Source organism: Melanerpes formicivorus, unplaced genomic scaffold (assembly GCF_026170545.1).
Source record: "Melanerpes formicivorus ecotype bairdi unplaced genomic scaffold, bMelFor1.0.p_v2 SCAF_16, whole genome shotgun sequence".
Taxonomy (NCBI): Eukaryota; Metazoa; Chordata; class Aves; order Piciformes; family Picidae; genus Melanerpes; species Melanerpes formicivorus.
The window spans coordinates 4,699,196-4,726,719 of record NW_027142368.1 but is presented as its reverse complement, the minus strand read 5'-3'; positions in this window follow the sequence as shown (position 1 = coordinate 4,726,719).

Here is a 27,524-nt window from a genome sequence, read left to right as displayed (position 1 = left end):
TCAGGATATTTTAGCTTTGTATGTTTCCTTTTCAATTACTGCTTTAGATGCAAAGCTGTTACCATAGCATGCCTATGAAGTAGGAAGTATTGAGCATGAAGTGTAGCAGGTTTTTTGTTTGTGTATTTCTTTTTAATCTGCTTTTAGCTCTGTTTGTTTATAATACAAGAAATTACAGTTCTGGTCACTCCATTTTAAGTCAGAATTTTATAAAGCCTCGAGACTGATTTGAGATCTAGAAAACATCACCAACAAATAAAGATTCAGTGAATGGATTGCTTTGAGAAAGAAAAACTATTGTAGTGGTTTGTTTTCCTTTTTACATCCAAACATTCAGCTAGAGAATTCTGCAGCTATCCTTTCCTTAAAGGCACAGCCTAAACTGTCACAATTGTGAACAGAGGAGGTGTTCAAAAGGGGATTGGCTGTGGCCCTTGGTGCCATGGTTTAGTAGTTATGTGGTGTTGGGTAGCAGGTTGGACTTGATGATCTTTCAGGTCTTTTCCAACCTTATTGATTCTATGATTCTCTAATATGTAAACATGTTATTTTTCTATGTCCATCTTTGATAGGACAAGAATTAATGGCCTTAAATATCAGCAAGGAACAATCAGATTAGAAGTCTGAAATCCTGTTTGATGATACAGACAGTGAAAAGCATTTGGGACATGAAGGGTTTGTGTCTTCAGAGTTTTTAAGAGCAAAAACTGATCAAATATCTAACTGCTAATGCTGTTGGAATGACTGGTTATGCTACAGGACAGGAAAATGAATTAAACAGGACTCAGTGAGTAATCTTGATCCCATTCGAATCTGATATTCTGAATTGCTGTAGAAATACATTTCCTCTTCTCCCCAGCCACATGCTTCTGAAATGCTAGTGATAGTTATTACTGGATGTATAAAGGCCCTTTGGGAAAAGACTAAACGTTTCTAATTTTAGAAATGTATAATATGATCTAGTTAGAATTTCCCTTGTTTCTTAAGTATTCCCCAATGACATTCTTCAAATGCATTCTCCTCATAATAAATGTTCCAAGAGCCCTTTCCAGCACAGCATTCTAGGCTTCTCTCTGAATGGAGAGGTAATATTTCAAACAATGATTGGATTTCAGTAAATGAGTAATTTCTGTTGTGGGATGTAGGAGCTCTGCATAAACATTCTCAGAAAGAGGCATTTCACTCCATCATATCCTCAGCTCTGCAGCTGCTGATGGCACACAGCAGGGAATGGCAATGGAATGACCCCACAGCAGTCAATTCTGTGAGAAGAGGGTGATTTTGCAATGAGTGGAGGAAAGAAAGATGGGGGAAAAATGAAGCTGTGGAATAATGCTATGTTGTGGACTTGTGTGGTTATTTTATGGTAATAGACTGAGATACAGAGGCACTAAATATTGTTGTAATTTTTGTTTTTTTTGCTGAATAAAGGCAAGAACAGACCTAAGAAACACCTGCTTAAAACTGTAACACATAACAGAAATGGGTGCAAAGATGGATTTTAGGTAGGTAAGGAAACTTTCCCTTTCCTGTCATCAATGTGTCTTTCTCCTGGGGAAAGCCCTTGCTTGATCTTGAACACCCCTTAAGTGCTTGAACTAGTGCTGTATAAACCTCAGGCACATAACTGTCTTATGTCAGAGAAATGTTGGATGCCATCATAGCTTTCAGTCAAGGCATGACACAGATTCCTTTGTGCAATTTTTCAGTTTGTCTTAGTATGATTTAGGTAATTGATATTAAAAATCAAAAAGGTATCTGCTGTGATGTGTCTGATTATCCTAAGCAGTGATTGCCCCTTGCTTTTACAATGAGATGTTTGGCTCCTTTTCAGGATTTCCCAGTAGCTTACTTTGGTCTGTTGTAAATTATTTACATTGGAAATAAAGAGTCAAGATATTTGGGCTGGATACACTTACTAATGCTATCAAGAAATTATTTCTGGGATGTGTGAAACTTTCTGCACTGGTGATTTTAGGTATGGGTTTTTTTTTTCCTGTCCCATGGTTTTCCTATACCTTATACTATGACCAAGTCATATTGAAAGGTATGAAAGTAAAAGCTATAATGGTCAAGAGCTGTTAAAACTCTTTTATCTCCTTAGGGTTTGAAAGGTCTATTGGTAGAAGGAAAAAGGTTTTTTCATTTGGGTCAGATGATAAGAAAATGAACATGAGCCAGCAGTGTGCCCAGGTGGCCAAAAAGGCCACTGGCATCCTGGCCTGGATCAGGAATAGTGTGGCCAGTAGGACAAGGGAGGTTATTCTTCCCCTGTACTCAGCACTGGTCAGACCACACCTTGAGTACTGTTTTCAGTTCTGGGCCCCTCAATTCAAGAGAGACGTTGAGGTACTAGAGTGTGTCCAGAGAAAGGCGATGAAACTGGTAAGGGATTTGGAGCATAAACTCTGAGATGAGGCTGAGGGAGATGGGGTTGTTTAGCCTGGACAAGAGGAGGCTCAGGGGAGACCTCATTGCTGTCTACAACTACCTGAAGGGAGGTTGTAGCCAGGTGGGGGTCAGCCTGTTCTCCCAGGCAACCAGCAACAGAACAAGAGGACACAGTCTCAAGCTGTCCCAGGCAATGTTCATGCTGGATATTAGGAAGAAGTTCTTCACAGAGGGAGCAATTTGTTATTGGAACGGGCTGCCCAGGGAGGTGCTGGTGTCGCTGTCCTTGGAGGTCTTCAAGAAAAGACTTGGTGCCATGGTCTAGTTGATTGGATAGGGCTGGGTGATAGGTTGGACTGGATGATCTTGGAGGTGTCTTCCAACCTGGATGATTTTATGATTCTATGAAAATAAAATGAGCATACACAGTCCAAAATCCCTAAGATAAATGGATTTTAAATTCTGAAATCACAAAATAAGCTTCAGTTTTGTGTTAAACACAGTCTGTTAAAACATAACTGCTGTCAAGACTACTCTCCTCTGAAACTTCCTTGCCTGGGGTAACTTGGCTTGGTCTCTGTCTGATTGCAGTGCCCTTCTAATATGATGCATGCACCCCAAGACACAGCGTGGTCACATAGTGTCCTACTGCAACACCACAGCCACTTTATATGCTTGGGGAAATAAATGTAGAAGCTGGTCAAGCAATAACAGATGTATTTTTAGGCACAATCAGAAGTAGGCAACGTTGGACTAGTCCCTGTGGGCCCTTGAAAGAATAGAGTCATGCTGCTTCATTTGTAGAGGATTACCACACACAGCTATTATACACTCTAATTCAGGCAAAACACCATGTATTTGGGGTGACAATAGACCTTATGTTTCCTGCTAGACTTAAATGGATGCTGTAGAAGTTGCTTTTACTGTTTCTCAGGGCTGTTTTCACTGAAAGCTGTAAATTACTTCCCAGAGTCTCTGAATAATGCTCAGGTGGTTGCCAAAGCTTTTTAAATCAGGGATTGGCAAAGCCTTTCATTTGCAATGGCAGACTGCAGAGATAGAACCTGTGTTACCTGGGAGCAGGTAAATGAGCTGAAAGAGGAGACAGAAAGGATGAGGACTATAAGGGAGTGTGAAATAAACTGGTGGAGCTAGGCTCTGCCCTCCCTATAGCAGAAATAGGAGCAGCCACCAGATAACACCCAGAGTCAAGGGTAACCTCTAACCTGTCCTGGTCAGGTGGCACCACAGCATGTTAGGTATTGGAAGGGACCTCAAAAGCCTTTTATTCCTCTTTTGAGGAAGAGTAAACATATACTGAAGCAGTTAATCCTTTGAAAAGCCATAGGAAGAGGACACAGTCTCCAGTTGTGCCAGGGGAAGTTTAGGGTCTATGTGAGGAGAAAATTTTCCACAGAGAGAGTTAGCCATTGGAATGGGCTGCCCAGGGAGGTGGTGGAGTCACCATCCCTGGAGGCGTTCAAAAGGGGATTGGACATGGCACTTGAAGCCATGGTTTAGTAGTCATGAGGTGCTGGGTGACAGGTTGGACTTCATGATCTTTGAGGTCTTTTCCAACCTTATTGATTCTATGATGACCTAGTTCTCACAGAAGCAGTCTTTAGCCATTATGGGAGTGGAGAACAGACCATAAGTAACATTATTTATATAAAAAGCAGCACAGCTAAAAATGATGATCTGAAGAGATGAACTGAGATCTATTTTCAAATGAACAGAGAAGGAAACAACCAACACTTGGGAAGGTGTCAGTTGTCTATTTAAAATAATTGTTACTTTTAAAAACATAAATAGTTGTATTTCCTTTATCCAAGAGTAAGTTCAAATTGCTATGAAGTTTTTTATTTAACATATTTGAAGGTGTTTGCCTGTTAAGAAATCAAAAGCAGGCAATGGTAAAAAAAGGATTCTTAGGTTTACTTTAGTATTGAACTTCAACAAATAATCCTGCTAAATCCAAATGAAGATTGAAAATTGAACAGCTTTATGTGCTTGGACTGCAGTAATCCAAACAGTCTTTTTTGATTCAGCATACTCAAATATCACCTAAAACCTGATTTCCTGACTTTAAAACTTCAACTTGGCTAGTTTGAGAATGAAAGACCTATAAAGGACTTAAAGCATTGCCACTACCACCTAGTCTCTGTAAAAGGCTTGCAGAAGGGACTAGCTGCATTTGAGGCACCTGGTGTGGGTGTGGACAGCAGAGGAGTAAATTAAAGCAAAAGCATCAATTAAGCATCAAAAAAAGACATGTAAAAGGCTAACAGGCTCTGAAGGTAGGAGCTAGGAGGATGTTGCTCAAAAGGTAAGTGCTGCTGATCTGATCAATGGTATTTCCTCAGTTTTCTATGTCCTATAGCTGTGTAGGAGTTGGGGGGGAGGGGAGGATGGACTGTTGGGAGCCAAAGGCCAACCCACAAAATCTTGTTAGGGGGAAGTATTGCTGTTGTTGCAGTGATGGGGGCAGAAGAGGCCTACCATGGCATCCCCAGATGACTCTCTATGCCTCTTTCTGTTATACTTTGCTCGGTGTGCAGGGGATCCTGCTTCTTCAGAGGTATCTGCTGCAAATATTGACTTGCACCGTCTCTTTTGGTTTGTGGGATGTGGTCATGTTGTTAGATAAAACTGATATTTGTGCTTATGCTAAAAGAAATAAAACCCAGAGCTGTCCTACTGTGACCACACATGTATTTGCTACATTTAGCTTTTATAGCCAGGCTGCAGTCAGGCTAAAAATTATTCCTCAGACTTGCACAGAACTGTTCAATTTATGGGGATCTTAAGCTGCCCTCCAAAGCTGGAATTAGCCTTTTTTGGAAGCAGGATAACAGACTGGCTGTATTATTGTCCTGTTCTGATATGGCAGTTCTTCTGGTTTTGTGTTCAACAGGATTTCATTTGTTCCAAGGAAGTATTAAAATGTCATTCTTCTTGCCTAGAGTTTGATTTTTTTCCTTCAGAGCGTGCCTGATAATCTTTTGTGGTTGGAAAATAGCAAGTAACTTGTGAAGAGTTTTCCATGAGGAAAGATGAGTGCTATGTTTATCGTGTCATTGCCAGTGCATTAGCGATCAGCCTCTTGTCCTTTCCAGAAACCTTTCAGTAAGTGGAGTGTCAATGATTTCAGCGTTGGCAATGTCTTATTAATGTCATCCAATGTATCTTAGGCACAACAGAGAGCAGTTGTCATTTGCACAGGGTGAGTTTGCCTCATCATAATTTGTGAGCCAGGACAAGTTGAAAAATTATCAGATGATGTCTCCAAGGCTGTAATCTAACTGCCCTTGTCTATCCTTCCTCTCCAAAAAGTTCTCCCTGCCAAAACCCTTGCCTTGGCTTCACCTATACAGCCTTCCAAGTTAGTTTACTTCCATTTATGTACAATTTTTGACATCTAAAATGCACATTCACCTGTAAAGATCTGTTAGGATATTAGTTTGGATCAAGAGAGTGCTTTTGAACTAAAACTCATTTTTTCCCAGTTCCAGTGCTTGGGTTCACATTGTGGAGTGGTTTCAGTGTGCATGAAGTGGGTTCCTCTCAAATGAAATTAAGCTTGAAGGAAATACTCGGGAGCACAGTTAATGCATTCCACTATTGCAAAGGATAATTCATCTAGGCTACCAGACCAAAGTCTGTTGAAGTAAACCCCCATAAAACATTGATGAGCGTGGACACTGGGCCCTCAATACCACCTGTTTCTCTCTGCAATCTGTTTGTGCTGATCCTCATTACCTGCTAATTTAGATGCAAGTACTTCTGTAGGAACAATATTAAATATGGAAAGAAAAGTCCAAAAGATGATCCATGTGAAGCTGAGGATCTGTTCCTCAATGGAATGAGAAACAGAAAAGACTGTTTGAAAAATATATCTGCACTTCTGAGACAGCTGGCTGCTGCGCAGGTTAGGTTCTTGCAGATACTTGATCTGCTTTGACATCTGCTCTTGTGCACGCTGAGTTTGGAGGTCTCTGTTCGAAAAAGCATTTCCTACAGATGAAGCCAGGATCAAATTCTGAGTCTGAAGCATCCACGACAACATAAATAGAAATGTCTTATTATTACCTTGATCTTTTCTTCTGTTTTAATATACTGTATGGTCAAGGTCCAAAATCCTCTGAAATCAATGAAGAACTCCCTCTTTGCCAGACAATAATAATCAAGAGTATTTGAATTCAATTTGAAAAAAGGGCATAAAGAAACAGAGCCATTGTAGAGATGGATAGTTCTGTGGTCAGTAGGGAACTCTGCGTCTGAGTTATTGAAATTCCCTTATCATGGACTTGTTGGCAACCATTAGTCACTCCAACGTTTTTTGTCAGTTGCAGTTTGATTGCTTTTCACCAGTTACTGGTTTTCAATTTCTTGTCCATTTTCTGCTATGGGAGAAGCAGATTCATAAGGACATCTGCACTCTACGTGCTGGCTGTAATATGTGTTTGTTTCTACATTGAAGCTTCTACTTTTTTCTTGTTCAGTTGTGCATGCCTAACATTTAAATAAATCCATATTGATTTATAGAGAACTTTTCAGACTTTAGATGCAAGGATTTACTTTTTTTTTCAGGAATAGCTACATGACTGGTGGCAAGAACTATGTTTTAGAATGACTTTGCCCTTTGTAAAGTCATTCCAATGACACCATGATGGTTTTTGTTATTTAGTGCTTTAAGGAATTGGGTGCCTTCCATTGAAGTCCTGAGTTTTCAGTTTGTAAGTGTTGGACATCAAAGGGCAAACTGTTATAAGACAGAATTGCAAACTCTCAGCCTTTCTGGAACCAAATAATTAGATTCTTACTGCTTTATTAAGTGTAAATAGAACAATATTCTTGGGAAAACATCCAAATTAAACTCACCCGACTTTAAGGTCTAAGTCAGAAGATTAGTCTAAATTGAGACTCCCAAGTGGTGATTTTTTGTTCTTTTCTTTTTTTGCCCTGAAACCCTCTAAAGATTTTGCAAATTGTAAATCAAAATAAGTGGGACAGATGTCCAGGCCCTCACTTTAAGATGTGAATAACATGACCATAAAATATTTCAGTGTCTGCAGGCTGAAGTGTTGCAAACAACACCAGAATAAAAGAAAGAGTGGGGAAGACAAGTTGGAAACACATTGAAAAGGAAAAGGGTAGGACAAGTAATTTACTTATTGTTTTAGGCCTAGTTGTTAATGACTGAGACCAAAACCTGGATAATCTAGAAAGAAAAGACTTGAAATACCTAAAATAATTAAAAGAGTGGCAGAGTAACTTGTTCAGACATATTCTATTGTGACATTGTACCAAAGACTCCCCAACCTTGTTCTGGTGTTTCATTTTGTGTCATACTAATAAGTTAATGTGCCCTCCATAAAGTTGCAATCACATAGATTTATTTTGACTTTGGAAGCAGCCTCCACAGATTTGCATTAATGGTATTGCAAAAGGTTTATCATAATGACACTTCTTTTCCCCTACATTATCTGACACCTAGCAGAAGCTTAATATGAGACCACAAATATCAAAGTATATTTTCCACAACTGTAACAACTCCCAGTCTTCCAGCTTCCAGTCGTGCCATTTTTACAACAGGAAAAGTGTGGCATAGTTTGTGCCAAAAGCCTCTTTCACCTTGATAAATTCAAGGACATAGGGACTTGTGTCCATAAAAATCCACCATAGTGGAAGATTCTCCCCACAAGTGGTTTCTGTTGCCTCCCTCCCTCTCATATTTGGAAATGGAGAAGGCAGCTGTATAATCTTCCTCTAGCAATTCTCTGCACAAACAATGATACAAGGTCATGCTGCATCAAATTCTTCTACATGTGGCCAGCTAAAATCTGTCATTCACGTCTTGCTATAAGGATGTTCACGTAAGCAGAGTCTTCAGCAGTGTCCGATCACTGTGTCCTTTTCTCACCAGCTTTCTCCTTCCATGTGAAAGTCACTAAGTGACTGGTGCAGGTAGAATTCAGATTTCCCAAGTAGGGTGGGGAAACTGAGGTCACCCTAGCACATACAAGTAGTCGTCAGCCTTCATAGTTATAGTGAAATTGTGGTGGTTTTTTATTTCTCGTGAATGACTCACTACAAGTGGAGGCTGGCTGTAACAAAAATACATATGGTACCCATGGCTCATTCAGACAAAAGTGTGAATTAAAATGCTGTTTGGAATGATGCTGTACTTCTGAGAAGCTGTCCTGGAACTCTGTTGCTCTGTCTCTTGTAGTGCAAAGCAGATGAGCAACTTCTGGTTAGACTATACAACAGACCCTTCTCCCCAGATATAAGTTCCAGAAAGCCCAACATTGCCCAACATGCTTCTTGCCTCTCACCTTTAAGCTTTGAAACCCTTGAAAGTCTTCCTGTCTATTTGTCAGCTGAATAGAGCATTCATGAAAGCTAGCAAAGTGAATGCTTCCCAGAATGTAACTTTAGTAACTCAATAAGTGCTGTACAACTACCTTAAGCTTTAATTCTCTTTGTGCTGTGCTGAGTGTATTGCTAAAATGGGCAGTCTGGTTTATACCTTCTGGATTTTTAAGGAAGAGAAATCCTTATCTGTGAGGGACTGTGTCCCATGAGAATCTGGAAAATCCCCTGGAGGGAATGATTAAGGATGAGAAACTGAGATGAGATAGGAACCACCTGTGGGAGCTTAACAAGTAACTCTAATAGATGAGATAGGAGTCAGCTGTGCTACCTTAATGAGTATCACTAGCCAGTAAGAAGAAAAGCTTGTTAACCAATCCCATGCAGCCACATCGTTAACAAATCACATGCAGCCACACTAAGAGCAGAGCTACAAATACGAGTTGCTGGAGGGGCACTCTTTTGGCCTTGTTTTCTTGGTCTGGGCTCTCCCCTTATACACTGCTTGCATTTCATCCTTGTTGCTTTGATCATCACCCAGACCCTACAGCAACACTTATCCATTATGTAATGCTGAAGTGTCTTTACCAACATTTTTATGTTGCTTTCTGACTACCTTTTGTAACTGTAAATGGAGATTGTTTACAGAAAGAGTGGAAAGCAGTATTATCAGTGTTCTGTGGTTGTATGACTCCTTTCATGTGATGATCTAAAGGCATTTTACAGGTGCACCCTTCAGCTGCAAGACGGTATTGTTTTACAGAAGAATAGACCAAGATACTTCCACCACTAATGCCATTACACTAGTTCATTGAGAAACTCTAAATCATTTTACATGTTGTTTATTCATGTCATCCCTTGAGACTTCATGGGAAAGTGGAGTTGCTAAATCTTTTTAAAGCACCTCAATGCATCTCAGAATACTTGACAAATGTATGCTTTTAGGGGACACAATGGGAGAGGCAGGTATTTTCAGAAGTTGTTTGATACTCTCCATGTCTTAGACTTCAGTAGCTGTGTTTGAGTAGCAAAAAGTGAAGGGAAGGTTGAGAATGTTGATTGGTTTTCTGGTAAGTGCATTCTATTTGTGTCTGTATGTGTTGCACCATAGCTAGTGGCATGTGGTTGGCAAGGTTCCTCCTTGGACAGAGGACAATCACTGTTAGGATGGTATTTCACTAAAGCATTTCCAGGTAAATACCTTGGTGAGGAAGAAGTGATATCATCATTTTGTTAGGTGAAATACTGCTGAGAATTTTCTAAATGGATAAAAGTAAAAATAATTGCGATAGCCTTAGTTGTCTGAGGCCTTAGTACTGTTCTGTGAGCTAGTTTTCAGTGGTAATAACTTGCTGGTCACCTAAGTCAATGTCTGATAGATACAGCTGGTGTTAATACTTTTACACTTCTCAGTACAAATGTTGGTTTTCCAAGAAAATAAATATCTGAGCTCAGGGTAGATGTGAGTTTAAGGTTTAATATATCTCTACCCTCTGTTAGAATTTGATGCTCGTTGAGAAGTGGCTATATACAGATGCAATAAGAAACAACGACAAAAAAGCACTAAATTCCCTGTAGTTTGTCAGCTGGGTGTACTGAAATAATTGAAAGCAATTGAGCTCCTATTTATTATCTAGACAGTTTTCCTGGCACTCATTGTCTTCACTTAAAGTCTTGGTTGCTACTCACTGTTCTGAATGTGTGTGTATTTGAGGTGTGAACGCTTTAAGACGACCTTTACGCATGAGAGATCATGGGCATTGTAAAAGAATGTGTTGGGTTTTCACCTGTGTAATAGCACACACAAAATACTCCCCTGGTAACAATGCCAGGGGCAATTTAATAAATTCTGCCTAGGTGGATGCAGATCTGGTAGTCAGAGATGCAGTTATAGAAACAAGGAGATGAGTGTGCAGCTGCACGATACCTATTAACCAATGGGACACTAGTCCTAGTAGAATTTGTTTCCAGCTCCAATGACCCTGAGCTTGTACCAATTTAGGAGTAGGCAACAGGAAAAAACCCTTTTGTTTTACTACAGATTCAAGCTAAAAGAGCAAATTTTAACTATAGGACTCATTGCTAGGTGGAAGAGAGTAGAGGAAAACCCTCTGGCATATTGTTTTCTAAATCCTGCTCCATTTTCAGTCACAAACATAGCTGATGACCAGTGACTTTGTATGGATCAGACTTGTCAGACAAGGGAAAGTGTCTGACTAAAGCACATTTCAAAAGAATGGATCCTTAGAAGCATCAAGAGGACCCATCAACCATTTCAGCATGAATCTATGGCTGTGTCATGCAGTAGCAGGCTGGAGTCTGTTGTACTCTACCATAACCTAGTTCCTTCTTGAAGTAGCTTCTCCTCTCTCTACTGTGTGGGATGGGAGGAGAGATGGAGGAGGGAATAGGATAAAAGACAGACCTTCACTTGGATTAGTCCACCCAGACTGTATTTATATAATAGCAAAAAATGCAAGACAACACTTGTCCAGTTGGTCCTTATTGAAAACTTGTATTTTCTTCTCACCCATGCAATTCTTGATTCCATACGCTTCAAAGCCTCTCTGCAGTTAGTAAGATGAAAATCCGCCTCACAGTCAGTTTGAAGTAGGATGTGGCAGATGTCAGAGAGCTCAAATGTAGATGAAGTTTGCAGTTAACAAGCATACCAACATTGAAGGTCCTGCCATTATTTAAGGACAGCTGCAAAATAAGCCTCTGACTCTTAATGACAAGTTTCATAGCATTAGTTTAACTTAATACAGAAGTTAACTTATTTACTTCTTTCATTCCACTGCTAGTGGGTATTTAAGTTAGAAGACAACTTTTGCTTGAATATTTGTGCATATTTGACTTTCAATTTTGAGAGCTGGGAACTGCATTGATATGCTAAAGCAAGCCTCTGACATGCCAATATAAAACACAACATGATGTATTCTGATGCTATTTGCCGATCACTGGAACCTAATGTGAAATGACAACAAAGAGTATTTTTGTTTTGCTTCTTAGCTGCTGGGAACAGATGTAATTACAGTAACCTAGGGAAACCTTAGAGGGATTGAAGGATTTTAATTTCTGGCTAGGAGATTTCTTACAGATTTTTTTGTTTTTAATGGTACCAAAGGTCCATCCGTTCATTGGTTTAGTTATTGTTCCTTTGCAGAAATGGATTAAAATGTTCTTTTGACATATTGAGAAAGGAGCGGCCACACTTTTGACTGATACCTGAAAACAATTCAAAGTTAATGGCTTCTATGTGATCTTTCTAAGATTTCCTGCTAATTAAATGTGCTGCACGGAGTGTTGTGAATACGGCTGGTGTAAATGGCATGGCATAATGGAAAGCTTTGGAAATGTTCTTATCACAGAATCACCAAGGTTGGAGGAAACCTCAAAGATCATCAAGTCCAACCCGTCACCACAGACCTCATGATTACTAAACCATGGCACCAAGCGCCATGTCCAATCCCCTCTTGAACACCTCCAAGGATGGTGACTTCACCACCTCCCTGGACAGCCCATTCCAATGGCTAACAACTCTCTCAGTGAAGAAGTTTCTCCTCATCTCAAGCCTAAACTTCCCCTGGCACAACTTCAGACTGTGTCCTCTTGTTCTGGTGCTGGTTGCCTGGCAGAAGAGACCAACCCCCTCCTGGCTACAACCTCCCTTCAGGTAGTTGTAGACAGCAAGAAGGTCTCCCCTGAGCCTCCTCTTCTCCAGGCTAAACAATCCCAGCTCCCTCAGCCTCTCGTTGTAGGGCTTGTGCTCCAGGCCTCTCCCCAGCCTTGTTGCCCTTCTCTGGACACATTCAAGAGTCTCAATGTCCTGGTTAAACTGAGGGGCCCAGGTGTGGATGCAGGACTCAAGGTGTGGCCTCACCAGTGCTGAGTACAGGGGCACAATGCCTTCCCTGCTCCTGCTGGCCACACTATTCTTGATGGATGCCAGGATGCCATTGGCCTTCTTGGCCACCTGGGCACACTACTGGCTCATGTTCAGCCTACTATCAACCAGCACCCCCAGGTCTGTCTCTGTTTGGTAGCTCTCCAGCCTCCCCAATCCCAGCCTGTAGCTCTGCATAGGGTTGTCTCATGTGTAGTTTAGTTTATTGACTAGAGGCAAAGAAACCCTCCAAAAGCCCCAAATAAACAAAACAACCCCAGAAAGCTTCAATCTTTTTTGAATGCATTCTAGAAATGTGATTTTTTCCCCTCCAAAGGACTGAGTACAGAAGAGAGCATTTTTTTTCCAAGGCTCTGCAGCATAGCTTCACAAAAAATAGGTCAGACGTCTGCTCCTGGAGTTCTGTCTCTCTCCATAGGTGGAAGGTACTTTGGCTTTAACGTTTGTACATCTGTTTGTGGTAAATCTGACAAGCTGTTGTTAGACTGCAGGAAGAACTGCCAACAGAGTATGTGAAGAAGACAAATTGCCATTCATAAAAGTGGTTGAAAGAGGATAACGTTTTAGGGGCTTGTAAAGCTTTTCTGAAATACACCTTGAATTTTTATTTCTTGCCATTATAGGAGTACAAGGCCCTGTCCGTTCAGCTGAGGTCACAGTGAGACTGACAAGATGTAGCTCTGCAAAGTGTGCTTTGGAAGGAATATTTCATTTTTTTCTGAATTAAAAATGTTCCTTGAAATGTCTCTCTTGGGGTTTTTTCTTGCTGGTGTTTTATCCCCATTATAGGTCATATTCTTTATTTGTCATCAAGCTCTTTCATGCCTTTACATTTGGTGTGTTTGCCGAGCTATTACAAGTAATTGATACCTGCGTGCTGCACGAGATCAAAACGGCACAAAAATCTTTGGGTTTTTGAAGCTGCAGCACGCTGCTTGAGCTGTGTGTCACACACAAAGCATGCATAACTGGGATATTAGGTTTAAACTTCAGCACTGAGGCTGGAGATGGTGGGAGGAATCCCTTTAAAAGAAATGAAGATTTTACACACCTTTTAGTGCCATCTCATAGTTAGCTTACAAGCACTAAGACTTGTGTGGACTCTTTAACTTTTTACTGAAGACAGGAAAATTTTTCTTCAAGGTGGTATTCTGACTTGAGCAAGAGAGGCAGAAAAAGCCCAGATTTTAAGGTGCAAACATTTAAAACAATATATTTTTTTTTGGGGTGTGTGTGTGTAAATCTTCTTTGATCTGAAGTACTTTGGAACCAATTAGTATATGTGTAGTTGAAATCCCTTGCTGGCACTTTGATTAATTTTCTCCTATGTGCTTTCCTTTCCAAGCTCTGTGTCTTTAGTACCTTTTGACTTTAGAGTCTGTGGGCCTACAGATGCAAGTGTTTTCTCTCATTTGGCAGCTGTTAGGTCCTGTGCAAGTGCAATCTCTTCATCTTGCTTGCCTTATTGGTCTAACCTAATCATAAAAGCAATATTGGTAGAAGTCATCAGTAGCATCTTCTCCGTTTTGCATCCCTTCTTGATAAATTGTGTGATAAATTGCAGTAAGAGGTCTGAGACAATTCTTCCCTCAAGCCTCTGAGGGACAGAGAAAGGTTAGATCATCTGATCCTTAGGGCCAATTTTTTTCTTTCTTTTTTACTTATTTATTTTTAACAAATCAAAATCCAAATACTGATAACGTGCAAAGCAAAATATGACCTTACAAGGTTGCAGCTGGACCTATTTTAACTCACAAAGTAAATCTCTCTTGCTCTTTTTTTTTTCCTTAGGTGCCATAGGAGAATGTCACAGTATTTAAAACCAAATAGCATTATAACTCCAGGCAAATACTGACCTCTCTCCTCTTGAGTAATGAGCAGATGTAATGTTTGCAGTCTTGCTCAACAGTTAATTATCATGACTATGTATCACCTAAATTGTTAAAACTGTTCTTGTAGTGTAGTTCTGACACAGGTGCACAATTTCTTGGATCAGAGGAGATATTTTGAATTCTGGAAAATCAATAGCAGTGAGGTGATGGTACTACTTTTTTGTAGGACCATTTTTGTGTGCTGTTCCCATTTCTTTGTTTTAAAAATGAAAGCAGAAAAGTCTCTTGCTGAGGAATTGGAACTGGATTATAAAGGGACACAGTGGAAATCACCTCCTTGAATCTGTGGATTTCTGAACTGTGTCTGTCTTGGTGTCTCTATGAAATGGTCCTTTTAAGATCTGATTCTCCTGAGGGCTGAAGCACCTCTCCTGTGGAGACAGAGTTGGGATTATTCAGTCTGGAGAAGAGAAGGCTCTGAGGATACCTTATTGTGGTTTTTCAATATCTTAAGGGGGCCTACAAGAAAGCTGGTAGTGACGGGACTAGGAGGAATGGAGCAAAGCAAAGTGAGTGGATTCAGATTGGATGTTAGGGAAAAGTTCTTCACCATGAGGATGGTGAGACACTGGAACAGGTTACCAAGGAGAGTGGTAGAAGCCTCATCCTTGGAAGTTTCTAAGGCCAGGTTGGATGTGGCTCTGAGCAACCTGCTCTAGTGTGAGGTGCCCCTGACCATGGCAGTGGGGTTGAAACTAGATAACATTTGAGGTCCCTTCCAACTGTGACAATTCTGTAATCTACTTAACTTTGGCTTACTTAAAAGATATGCAACCATTGTTCTGAACCAACTTATTTTGATTTGGGGAAGAAGAGTCTTGATTTGTGCTATCTTCAAGGATGGGATGGCTCTTTACAGATATCACTGCTGTTTCTGAACAATCAAGTACAGAGAGCTAGCCTTTTATTTTTATTTCTGCAGAGTCATATCTAAAAGCTTTGAAGTTGGGCATTGTAAGGATAATCGCAGAAAGTTAGGGGCTGGAAGGGACCTCGGAAGGTCATCCTGTCCAACCCCCTGCCAGGGCAGGATCACCTATACCAGGTAGCACAGCAATGCATCCAGAAGGGTTCTGAATGTCTCCAGAGAGAGACTCCACAAACCCTCTGGCCAGCTTGTTGCAGTGTTCCATCACCCTCACGGTGGAAAAAAATTTCCTCATGTTTACATGCAACTTCCTGTGCCTCAGCTTCCACCCATCGTCCCTTGTCCTGTCATTGGACATGGAGTCTGACTCCATCCTCTTGGCACTCACCCTTTACATATTTATAAATGTTAATGAGGTCACTGACTAATTTCACTGACTGCAATATTGCACTTTGGTAGTTAAAATGCAAATGGAATATCGTGGTCTGTCTCTCAAAGTTTAGGTGCTGGATGAGGAGAGACATCACAATTGGAGCACTGTCACTAACCTATCTCTATCTTAATGATTACTGAGGAAAGATGGAATAATATGCCAAACAAAGTGTTGTTTAATGAACTGAGCTATTTGGAAATCTGTAAGAAATAGCATGCTTTACATAGTTACAATGTTCAGTATATGTTGTATGGGAAGAGAGGAAGTCAAACCTAGCTATGCATTTCATGCTTACAATTAAGGAAATGTATAGTTTATAGCATGAGGTTAATAGAATCTATCTGATTTGTTAGAGTCCACTCCTATCTCAACAACCTAGGCTTATAGGAAATATCTGCTGCATGTTACATTCTGTAGAGAGAAGGTCTCTTATTACTTGACATTAATTAACCCTTTGCAATAATTAACCTTTTATATTTTTTTTTTTTAGAATCCTATCTCTGCTGCTAGCTTTGGAAAAGATAATGATCCACACAGCCTTGCTCTTTGTGCTGGGCTGGACTTTTATTTGTACTCAAACAGTTGATTGCAAGTAACAAATGCCAAAAGCATTTTGTATGATTTCAGGTTTCTGCCAATGAAGGCTGACCTTGTTTATTTCTCTGGAAATAGCTGCAGGGTATAATTGAATGTTTGCAGACAGTTGAGTCAGTGCTGGAAAAATAGTCGGAGCAAAGTATAGCATACTGGAAAGTAAAGTCTTTCCTAGAGGATTACACTCTCCTTTGTACTCACCTTTGTTCCAGCATATCCTTGTCAACCTAAATCTTTCACCTATTTGCTTGCTTTCACAGGGTGTGGCAAACCCTCTACAATTTGTAGGCTGAGTGCCTTATTAACAAATAAAGTGCAGGCCTGCCACCCAAGCACAAATCAATCATTCTTTTCTTGAAGAAAAGATGTTCTTGAGCTATCAGTGAGCTTTTCTGATCCTTTAACCATCACAGTATTCTCACTGCCACAGTTATGTTTACAAGACACAGGAAAATATCTCAATGACTTTTCTTCTTAATGTAGAACTGAACTCCAGTAGTAGTCCAGTAAAGTCTTGTTTGCCCTTTATTTGTTTGTCCTTTAACTTGTTTTTCCTTTATTTTGTCCAATAATTGTATTTTCCCTTGGGGTTTTTTTTTGCTTTGTTTGAAGTGATTGGGTTTTTTATAAATTGAAAAGGCTTTGATTGCCCAGCTTTCATTGGTTTCATTGAAATTCAGCCTAAGAAGCCAATCTTCAACCAGCAGAAGTGAGAACTGAGCCACATTTAGCTTACTGTATATCGATAATGTCTCAAACAGCTTACAAGAGGTACTCATGAGGCTTTATGTGCCTCACTGGATGAGGAGGGATGCTATAAAAATCAGGTAGGAGAATGCTTGTTGGTTCGAGAAACTAGTGCAGAACACTACTCCTTTTGTTGGGTTGTTTGTGGGGTTTCTTATAATTTCATTTTGGGTTTTGTTGTTGTCTGTTTTATTGCAAAAGTTGTGGTAGCAGCCACTTTGAATTTTCTAAAGGCTGATGGTTAAATTGACTTTGTTATTCGTTCACTGTTTAATGAAATGAAACTACTGCAACGTGCTTTTCTACTTCACGTTTGCCGATACAAATCGCATTTAGAAATCAAATAAGCAGAAAGGTTCTTTCAACTTTAAGCCCTGTTGAGAGCTAAATATATTAATTCAAGCTCAGAGCCATGATAATGTGACTCTGTTGTTTTCATGCCGGAGCTGGCACTTGTTCTGGCACATCTCAGCATGGGCAAGATGTGTTATAGCTGTCTGCACCCGTCCAGCTAGGCAGGTCCCAAGTTAGTCCTGTTTAGCATGTTCATGAGACCTCCATGAGGTAACAAATAGGACCTATTTCTGTATTAGAACAGTTTACTGGACTGATTTTTAAGTGTCAAACCAAGTGTAAAAGTGACTTTAAAAGTTTGAAAGTGACTTGCAGAGCATACAGAACTGTGGTGCTGGAACCTTTTTATTGCTTCCTACGGAGCACAATCATCCTTTTCTCATGTATAGCTTCATGTTTTGTGAGCCAGCATAACAGGAATGTGCACTGATACGCTTCACAGCTTTGGAAATATATTCAGGGTATTTTTTTGCCCCCTTCCCCCCCCTCCCCCTTTTTTTTAACTTATTTTTAAATAATGAATTTTGTGTATGTTTATCATCTGGTAGCTTCACTTTTTATGCCCTACCAAGATGTCTCATTTTGAACCTGTTTTCTTGGGTAACTGATAAGAAAAGAACTAAGCTTCATAAAAGACTTAGCTCACCAGAGTTGCTTGTTGCTCATTAGTATCATTTTCCTGTAGATCCAGGAGTTTCAGAAGTGTATCTTGACAAATATTCTTTTCTTGACTTAATGCTTCATTTTATTGAACTAAAAATATTGTGTTAATATCCACCAATCATTTCTAGAAACAGGGAGGATGCTTCTTTTGTGGCATAGAACTCTCATTGTTAATCCCATTTAATGTGTGTGTATCTACAAAAGCCCATAATCCTCTGAACTTCAAAGAACGAAGTTCATTCAAATCAATGAAATGATGTGTGACCTCTTATTGCTCATGATTCAATATATGAATTCCTTTATGAAGAGAAATAAAAAAAGAAATCAAGACCAAAAAGAGACTGTTACCTGCTCTCCCTGTGTTCTGAGGCAGTCACTGAACAGCAGGTGTTACAGATATTCTTCCACAACAACCTCTTTAGGGACTGAAGCACAGGCAGTTGCCACTGATGTTTTTTTCCCCCCATATGACTGTTTTTCTATACCCTTGACATGACTATTATACTCTGCAGCATTTCACATTGTCAGGAAAACTCATTCAAGCAGAAAATTCACCATTACAGACACGGAGTAATGCCCTTGGTTTGCTTTTTTTAGGAAAAAGTATAAATAATTCTAGGTCCACATGCTAAGTTTTTGTCTAGAGGCCATTTTTACACTCATAATAAAAGCCTCAAAATAGTTCAGAATAGATGATGTCAGCCTGCTTTTACTCTCTTTCTGCTGTAGGATCTGTTGGCAATCATTCATACCAATTTAAAGTTTCTTTTAAAGAGTGTTCCTGAATTCAGCTTTCTTTGGAGAGCCATAGGGGAATTGTTCTCTTTTTCTGTCAAGTAGGTTGTGTGAACTACATGATTTTTCCTTTTCTCCTTTACTTACTTCCCCCACTCCCCCCCCCCCCCCTTTTTTTTTTTTCCTTCTTTTTTTTTTATCTTTTTCTCAATTTGGAAGAAATAATACAAAATGTATTAGCTTGACATAATGTACTCAGCACTGGTTAGGCCACACCTTGACTACTGTGTCCAGTTCTGGGCAAAGCAGTTTAAGAAGGGCTCTTGAATGTGTCTAGAGAAGGGCAATGAGGCTGGGGAGAGGCCTCAAGCACAAGCCCTATGAGGAGAGGCTGGGGGAGCTGGGATTGTTTAGCCTGGAGAAGAGGAGGCTCGGGGAGACCTCATTGCTGTCCACAACTACCTGAAGGGAGGTTGTAGCCAGGAGGGGGGTGGTCTCTTCCAGGCAACCAGCACCAGAACAAGAGGGCACAGTCTCAGGCTGCACCTGGGGAAGTTTAGGCTTGAGGTGAGGAGAAAGTTCTTCACTGAGAGAGTTGTTAGCCAGTGGAATGTGCTGCCCAGGGAGGTGGTGGAGTCCCCATCCCTGGAGGTGTTCAAGAGGGGATTGGATGTGGCACTTGGTGCCATGGTTTAGTAGTCATGAGGTGTTGGGTGACAGGTAGGACTTGATGATCTTTGAGGTCTTTTCCAAACTTATTGATTCTATGATGCTATGAAAATGGGAAAATGGCCAGTTTTTGTAATTCAATTTGTCTGTGTTATATTTCTGCCTTGCCCTCCTGACAACTTAAGCCAAAACATGGTGATGCGGTCTCACCTAAAAGTTGCAGAATCAAAAATAGTTGAGGCTGTGAGTCATCTTTGAGCTGAGGCTTTTGCTCTGAAGATTCTTGGGAATAATCTGAAAAATTAACTGCTAAATTAATTTTTATCATGAAACCTTATAAATTATATGGTCTACTTTACTATTGATATAGTAATAATTAAATGTAAATGACTGATTCAATTAGATATGTACAAGATTGGAAGGGACCTGAAAAGGTTGCTATGTAGATTTCTGCTCCCTTAGGGCAATATTAAACATACATGTGTCTTTCTTACAGGCTTTTGCTCTTTAAAACCCTCCCATACTGGACATGTTACAAGTCCTCGTCAGAATTAATTAATGTCGTGTATATTTTTAGCATGAAAATATTTACACAGATGACATAAGTTTAATGTAATCTTATTTGTTGCAGTTTAGGTCCAGGATTTGTTTTCTCTCCTTCATTATATTTGGAATACAGTTTACTAGCTGCCTTTTATTTTTGTGTGTGCAATCTTTCATATTTTTTTAGATTGCAATTGTCTTGTACATTGATTTTTTTCTCTCTTCCCTAGACCAAACAACCCCAGTCTTGAGTTTTTACTCACAACTTATGACTCCTATACATTTCATCTTTTTTATCCTTCTTTGAATTGTATTTTCCTTTATTGATCACAAGCTCTGAAAGTAATTGCACAGCCAGATATAGAATTCTAGCTAATACCTTTCCAGAGTCAACCAGAAGAAACAAATTGCTTTCTGAGTCTTATATAGAGGGATTCTGGTTTTTTTCTTTCATGGTATGGGGTGGGTTGGTTGTTTGACTTTTTTTTTCTCCCTCCCCATAACAGCCTAATTTGGTTGCTTTGTGTTCAGTTTACTCACTTGAACTCCAGATTCTGAGAAACTTACAGGCCTCGGTAGTGTTGTTTGCCTTACTTTATGCAGTTGGTCATGTTTATTCCATGTGTGATATGTCGCTCTTGTCCTACTTCTTCAGAGCACTTATTTAAGCAAGTGACATTGAGTTCTGATGATGGCCTTTGAAGAGCAAGAGGCCTTTCCAGCTTCATTTTTCTCTTCAAATTTAGCAGGCATCATTGCTCCATCATTATGTAACCAAGCCAAATTTTTCAGCCAGTACTGCCCAGGGAGGTGGTGGAGTCACCATCACTGGAGGTGTTTTGGAAGAGACTGAATGGAGCGCTTGTTGCCATGGTTTAGTTGATTAGATGGTGTTGGATGATAGGTTGGACTCGATGATCTCAAAGGTCTTTTCCAATCTGGTCTATCCTATCCTATCCTATCCTATCCGTTGCTTTCCTAAATGAACTGCCCAAAAATGGAGAGAATGGGGCACTTTTAAAGAACAAATGATCCCATCTAATGTGAACACCTTCTAGAAGTGTCTGTCTCTGTAGGGAATCACTATGCTCAAGGCTGGCAGAGAGGATACTCAGCCCAGCAAATGTCACTGGGCACTATTGCAATAGTGGCAGCAATATTACTGAAATGAAGCACCGCTTCTTTTATCCCCAAGATGCTGTGCTTCATCTGCAGTTGAAATGAAACCCTTTTGCTGAGTGTAAACAGCACTTGTTTAGATTCTTGCCCGGATGCTGCTGCTATCTTCAATTATTTTGGTGATATCAGTGTCAGAAAGTCCTTTTCTTTGACTTACCACTTACTGCAGAAACTCAGAGACAGTTATTTTTTCCACCAAAAGGCAAGCAGCTGAGAGCTAGTGTGTTAGTGAGTCCTACTCACTTCTAGCCTGTTGTGTAGGACAATCTGTTGCAGCTGTAGCTCTTGTTCATTACCCGTCCTGAGAGCAGAGGTCAGTGTGTGCTTGCCAATGCTATGTTAGACCTTGTTGAAGTATGCTAAGGCATAACAGTAGCTCCTGAAACAAAACAGAAGGGGTTCTATTTTTAGGCTGGTAAGCTTGCTGCTTGTGGTCAATTGCTGTACTTCATGAAGGATGCAGATGCAATATTCCCTAAAGGCGACTGGATCTGACTGTGTCAACACTAGCTCATATGTTCATGCTGCTACATTTAGCATTACAGCGTGTTCCAGAGAACGAACGCTTAAGAAACATCCAGTGTGCAATTTGCAAGTGTTTTGTTTTGAAGAAGCTTAGTGTGTTATGTATTGCACACTAACACATAGTCAAGTGACTGTGATTGCTCACAGATTGCCTTGCTGGCAGAATGCTTCTATAAAGTCTTACCTGTTTCAAATCAAGCTGTCATTTTTAAAGGAGGGTGAAAACAATTACTGTGAAACTGACTTTTAGATGTGTATGTCAAGTGCTTTATTATAAAGTAAAAAGGCTCAGTGTAAGCCCATTCTGTACATCTGTATGGCTCATTTTAAGTGTAGAGATAGCACAAGGGCAACAGTTTTAAACTGAAGGCATTTTTGATGATGAGGGCATAGAGACCCTGGAACACATTTCCCACAGAAGTTGTGGATGCTTCATAGAATCACTAAGGCTGGAGAAGACCTTTAAGATCATAGAGTCCAACCATAACCCAAGTACCATGACCACTAAAAATATACCCTGAAACACCACATCTACAGCTTCTTGAACACTTCTGGGGATGGTGAATCCACCACCTCCCTGGGCAGCCTGTTCCAATGTCTCACCAGACTCTCAGTAAAGAGTGGCTTGAAAATATAAATAATGTGTTCAGTTTACTTGGAAGAGGAAGGATTTCTTCATTGTGGGCTCCTGGATTCCAAATATTTGGTCTGAATGGATATTTGACTGCATAAACCCCTAGTTTTAAAAAAAATTAACCCTTTCTTCCTTTACACTAAGAAGGGCACAATGGAAAATGTACATTTTAAATTAGGTCTTACTAAGCAAAGCATCTGATTTGGTTCCTGTTTAGTTCCTATTTAATTCTGCCAGCATCAAAGAAGAGTTTTTATGTTGATTAGGGGTATTTCATGGTATCTACCTGCTTCCTGATGTAGATTTAACAGTCTGAAGCTTACTAGTAGAAAAATTGTTTTCAAAATCCAGGAAAATGGTCAAAATGTTGTACAGAAATATGTGGATTTAATAGATAGTTGCAACACCATTTCAATGAGTGCTAAACTCTCCAAGAGAATCCTATCATTGGCAGAAGCAAAGGAAGGAAAACAGCAGTAACAGAAACTGCTGTGTCTATCCTGAAAATGGAGACTTTTGTCATGCTTCAGATCTAGATGAACTAATGAACTAAATTAATTGATATTCAAGATTCTACCTATAATTTTATATATGAATGCCTTTTTGTGTGTGCATCAGTAAATACATGTTTTTTTCATTGATTTTTATATCTCATCACTAGACACAGCTCCATTTAAGGGTTCTACAACAGTTCTATGTGCTCTGGAGAAACAAACATGGCTTTATACACATCTAATAAAATTATAATGTATATATCAAAAAATTGATATATATGAAGGTGTGGAAAGACTAAACCACAATCTACCTCAAGTTTCTACAGTACTTGAACTCTGTTTAAATACATAACTACACAAAAGATGAAAGTCAGTGCAAAAAAAGTCAGTTTCCCGTTGCCTCCAGTTTGGTATTTCTTAGCTGTTATTTACAATAACTTAGGGGCTATTTCTGCAAATGAAAGCTAGTTTTCGTTTCAGAGAGTCCTTTTAGTTGTGGGTCATTCAAGGTAGATGTATATCTCAGTATACTGAGGACCATTTATGTCCACATTTATGTGGAAAAATGAAGTGAGGTGGTGAGCATGTCTGAGAGATATTGCAGTCAGCAAGGTCATTGGGAAAAGTTTCAAGGTGATTCAAATTGAACAGCTATTAAGATCCCAGGTTAGTTTAATACTTACCCATAAAAGGGATTAGTGCAAGAAGGTTAGAACACTGCAAATTATGAATTGCTAAGAGAAGTCCTAAGAGAGGCTTTGATTCCTCTCCATGCTGCCGGGGCTGAAGCATGGAGTACAGCACCATCTGTGTTCTGTGGTCTGGCGGAGCCCACCTCTCCTCAGACAATCCACGGGCAAGCTGCCTGCTGCAAGGGTTTCCAAGTCTGCTCTTCAAAAGTGTATCTTGTTTGTCTGCCAGAATAGCAGCACCTGGAAAATCTTGGCCAGAAGCAAAGATTGCAGGGAAACTGTAAAGTATTCCAGAACTTTAAGCTGGCAGAAAGACACCTTCATTATAGACAAGATTCTCATCTCTAGAGGGTTAAGGGCTGAGTGAAATTAAATGGCATTAGCTTGAATGTTTCTTCCCCTTCACTGGCCAGCTAAGAGAAAAATACCAAATTTTCATGAGCATGTGTTGTATTTGCTTGCTCAGATTACAACAACACTAGAATTCCAGAAAGAAACTGTCATTATCCTAATGATTTTTTTTTCAAAGTATGTATTTTTTATATACTTTAGTACTTTATACTTGCTTCTCTTTACCTAATACATAAAATTCTACTGTGCCTCCAAAATAGTACAAGAAATGAGAAAAAAAACTTATCATGCATTCGCAAGAATTCCTTTCCAGTTTGAAAGCAAAGCTAATGCTGTTATTTATGCTTTCTAGTAAAAGAAATAGAGATGCACTCCAAAGTTCAGAAGTCATAAATTGAAGTTAATGTATCACTTAGATGTCCAAAGCAGTAACAAATGCTGAAATTCACACTTGTGGCACTGGGGAAGAACCACTAAGACTCAATTTCAGTTCTTTGAAATAAAAGCCCTTGTGATAGTGTTTTATTCTTCCTCTCATTCTTTTTATGACAGTTTCCACATTCTCGGGGAGTGACATCTCTGGGTTTTTTTACGGGATAATGTAAGATCATTAGCATTATTATTCTTAGTCTGTGGCTCCAGCTGCTGCAATTTGTCTTTGAGATGCATGAGCACTAAAATTCACCCAGTTTAATTTAAAATGATGGAATATATTGCCATTCATTTACAAATGAGAAACAACTGCAATAAACACAGAGGAAAAAATAACTGGCAGAAATGGATGGTGTAATGATGCATGTGCCATTGCCAGCCGATCTCCTCAGGCTGTCTGTGTGCTTTTCTGCTGTATCAGTCAATCAAATGATACTGTACTGGAAAAGCTTCTTGGGATATTGAGCAATACATTTTTAATATTATTTTTTTTTTCCCAAATTGCTTTTACATATTCAGAGCAGGCCAGAGCATCTGTACTGAGTTTTGTCAGTTTTAACAAGTGTGGATCTTTGCAACAGACCTTACCAGTCAGAACAGGAAAGTCCAATAGTTCAGCTCCCCAGCATCAAATTATGTGCTTCCCAGGGATCTTGCTTCTCCCTTTGTCTATACCACATAATTTAAGCTAATTTAAATTGATCTAACTAATTTCATCTCATTTAAGCTATGCTAAGAAAGGTTGGACCAGATGTTACCTGAGTTCCCTTCCAACCTGGCATTCTATGGCAATACTGGTACTCTTATTTTGCTGTCAGTGGCTGTCACAGACTTTCAGACTGGGTCCCGATTTCCATCAAAATACAAGTAGAACTGCTCTGGATTGATATTGGACTCTAGAAGCAGAATGTTAGTTTTTTATTTCAAATGGTGGAGGATACTGCAAGCTACTGTTTGTCATGTGATTGTTCAAAAGTTGTATGCTGCATTTTGCACTTGGGACTCAAGCTAGAAGCCGCTGTACTTTCTTGTAACACAGGAGCTCTCAGTCTAGAAGTCAAATATGCCAACTAACTGTTTAAAGGGGATTGTGTAAATATGAATGAAGGGTGAAGCATTCAAAATCAAAGTTCTATATCCAGTCTACCAGATGTTTCTTTGTCTGATTTCACTGCTACTTGCCTTGTTTAAAAGATAATTAAGCCTATTAACTTTAGACCAGAAAGGTCCTGGCCCCCACTCTCATCCTTCACTGAGGTAACTGCAGTCTGGTTAGATGGTCAGCTAGCAGATCCAGCTGAGGACCAAACTGTGAAAGCCCTTTCTGTCATAAAGGGCTGGAGAGGTGATCTGGCTCCCTAAGAAGCAGGGTGTTTCCTGAGCCAGCTGACTGCATGGCTACTGGAGCAGTATGGCTGGTGCATTCTCTGGAGACAGATTGGCATCTATTCTGAAAGTGGACATACTTTACAAAATATCTTGCTGGATTTTTTTCTTCCCTCTGTTTAGATACTACTGTAAAATGGGACAAGATGTGAAGGTGGCCATGGATTTATGGTAGGGTCTTTTTTCTTCCTGAGTTCACTTTGTAGCCATTATGCTGCTGACTGCTCCCTAAAAGAAGCAAGGAGTCAGCTATGGTCTTTCTTACATCGTGGTGATCTATTATTCCATGGTGCATCTGTAAAAGTGATTCTCTTGACTGTGCACTGACTCTGGCAACCCTCTCACATTTAATTGTGGCAGTAACTTCTCTAATAAAAACTTCTAATAAAGGGCCATCAGCAAATTCATGATCAGCTTTGTGAAGAAGCATAGTTGATTAATATATGCAAAGTGTCTCTGTCAGCCACAGGGCTATGCATGTCATACTGTATGATTTACTGGTGATTTCTGGAGACTTCAGCTGAAATCTTTGTTCAGTTTCATTTGGCAGCAAGAAGAAGGTGTTAGAGTTTTGGTGTTTGGTTTTTTTTCACTTTTTTTCTGGTAGGGTTTTTCCCCCCCTCTAAAGTCTGAGACCTCTTCAAGTTCACGCTCAGAATGTTCTTGGTAATTGGCAGTTGCCTATTTTCCCCTAGAATCATTATAGAAAAAGGTGGAACAATTTCCCCTGAAATTTTCTTTAAAACTCCCCAGAAGAAGAGACCAAGCCCAAGAGGTGACAACCTGAGAAATGGTAATGTAAAATAATCAGCGGAATTCTAGGCAACAGACTCTATTGTGTGCTTTTAGTCACCCTCAACAATCACTCTGTAGAAATATACCCTCCAAGCAGGCATGTAGGGAATAGCATCTTCCAAATGAGCCATAGAGTGCCAGCCAGATCATGCTGTGCATATTAATATTTCATCATGAAGTGCATAGAGATTTGAAGGATTTTGAGACAGGGATATAAATTTGTATCATGAACTCACACTCTAGGTGAAGGAAGACTGTGCTCCATGTTCAGTGTGCAATATATATTCTTACTATATGATTAATCCTGATTAACTTAAGATAAAACCTCAACTACTTGCCACCTACTACGTTAACAGCAGTTGTTGATTCATAGACTGCTGTCTTTATTAAAGTGCTGCTGGAAAAAATGTTAGAACACAAAAAGAGGAGAGTCTGGCTGGGCAGACTGTTCCAAATAGTATGTGATCTTTCTGAGCATGATCAGAAGCTTTTAATTCCTTTGGCTCAGGTAGAAAAGAAATAGTGTGTGCTATGGAGTCAAAGGGAAAAGCAGTTCCCACCATACTCCCAAATTTAAATCAAATAAATTCACTTCCCCACCCCCCTTCTATTATTTGCCCCCTGTGTGCATGTCAAAATTAGTGTCTATAAATATTTTTCTAGAAGCAGAAGAGAGAGAAAAAAAAAATGTTCCCTGGATTCTTATTTCCTAACATTTCTTTTTCTCACTGTATTTATGTGCTAGAGTTCAATTTGTATTAGAACAGGGCTGAATCCCTAGTGGCCTCTGCTATTTTTTTTCTATGAGATATAAAAAGAAGTGCTTATGGTGTTGTAAAGGTCAGACTGAGGATCCTGAATTCTC